Source organism: Triticum aestivum, chromosome 7B (genome assembly GCF_018294505.1).
Source record: "Triticum aestivum cultivar Chinese Spring chromosome 7B, IWGSC CS RefSeq v2.1, whole genome shotgun sequence".
NCBI classification, from domain to species: Eukaryota; Viridiplantae; Streptophyta; class Magnoliopsida; order Poales; family Poaceae; genus Triticum; species Triticum aestivum.
This window is the reverse complement of record NC_057813.1, coordinates 75,861,361-75,863,248: the sequence shown is the minus strand read 5'-3', so window position 1 is coordinate 75,863,248 and position 1,888 is coordinate 75,861,361. Positions and strand designations below refer to the sequence as shown.

Genomic DNA, 1,888 nt, shown 5'->3' with positions numbered 1-1,888 from the left:
GAGATGTGTAGTATTTGCCTCCTTCATTAGATGAAGCCTAGACATCCCTTTTTTAACGATGTTCAAGCTTCTAGCAACCCTACCTGGGACTTTATGTATCAAAAAAATAGAAAAACAAAAAAAACATGAGTAAAAAAACTATCTATTTTTAAAAAATGCCTCATGTGTTGTACGCAAAAATAATCAAAAATAAAAAATGGCCCCAAAACAAAAACAGACGACCAACAGCAACAGGCGCGGCCGAAAAAAAAGAAAGCACGAAACAAGCATGGCCTAAACAAATAAAAGAAGCCCGCAAAACAGGGGCGACCCAAAAACAAAACATGTACAACCAGCAACAGACGCGGTCCAAAACAACAAAAAAGAAAAATAGTTAGATGTGGCATTCTTAAAAAACATCTAGATGTGAATTAGTCATTCTGACAGAAAAACTGCATGGGCCTAATAGAGGAACTCGGCAAAAAAAAGTGATGGCAAAAATAAAATAAAATCACATATACATTCAAATTGTTTCTTCCTATATTTGAAAAGAGCAAAAGAAATTATAGTCACTCGAGCAAACGTAAGACTTTCTTGGCCCATAAAGTTCCACTACCTTTTATGTGCTTCACATACTTCCTTTTATTCCCATACGAAATCATGAGGAATATACATAAGCAAACAGCAAAATCATCAAACAACAGCACCCATTGATAGTTACAAATACACAACTTTTAAACTTCTCAGGTCCACACTCAGCTCAGTGCTCTCCCGTCACTACTTGGAGATTGGAGCAGCTTTATTAGTTCAGGAAGAAAGCACACAAAAATAAAACCAGGGAGAACAAAATCATATATGATCTCTCTCAACTGATTTAGTTGTAGGCTTTTGGGTTGGCGATAAGGTAGGCCTCGGCGGCCTTGAAGATGGCCGTGACAGAATCCTTGGCCTTGGTAATCTCATCATTCACCTCTACGCCCGGTAGCAGCTTGTATGTCGAGTTCCACCTTCACCACGCTCCCGCCATTGGCTGCCGACTCCACCTTGATCTGCGACGTGGCCGTCTCGATCGCCGTGCCGATGCCACCACCCTCGATGAGGGTCGATTTGCACTCACACTTGTCCGCGTCAATGAACTCGAGCCTCTCCTTCATAGGTTGAAGGGCATGGCTGCAAGATCAACTGTGTTTTATGCTTTGACCATGTGTATCAGGTTGCATGTGACATGAATTATATGTGATGCATACCTGAGGTGAAGTTGAACTACCTGACACTGCCGATGCCGCCTTCTCCCTCAACGGGGTGGGCGCTGGCAACGATCTGCGGCGCGAGCTTGGGGGCCAGGGTGTGCCAGTCCATGACGCCGGCACGGAAGAGGCGCGATGCAGCGACCGGCAACTCGATCTCGTGGGTCCAGCTGTTGGTGGAGGCCATTGCTGTGATGATCAAGCTAGTACAGCCGGTGCAAATGATGTGAGCTGTGAGTGTTCTGTGAGTGTTGTAATGGCGCACTGCTGCTTGGTTTCTTGGAGAACAGAAGTGAGCCCTATAAATAGGGGACCGAAAGCGGGGTTGATGAAGCTTGGCCGGATGGGTCTGGTGAGTGGAGACTGGTGAAGCCAGGGATCGAGCTTTTCCAAAATGGATGGCACCGTCGGTTATCATTGATGGGTCTGAAAGCTCATGCTTTTGTCAATCTTTAGTTAAAGTTGAAGAATGTGTTCTCTATCCAATTGGCACCACGGTCCGCGTGGGGAAATTGTTCTAGTGCTAATCAGGGAGTAGGTGATTAGCCACCTGCGTTACTAATTAGGAAATGCATGCTATCATGGAGTTGTACGTTGCACGTAAATCAGCTTGATGAGATGTTGGGTTGCATGCAGTTTGTAATCATATGTAGCTCGCGTCA

The 1,888-nt window shown here is 44.9% G+C and overlaps 1 pseudogene; it reads right to left on the bottom strand.

Annotated features, from left to right (window-relative positions):
- Nucleotides 1-462: 462 nt before the first annotated feature.
- LOC123161703 (pathogenesis-related protein 1-like) lies at nt 463-1,485 on the bottom strand (annotated as a pseudogene).
- Nucleotides 1,486-1,888: the final 403 nt, after the last annotated feature.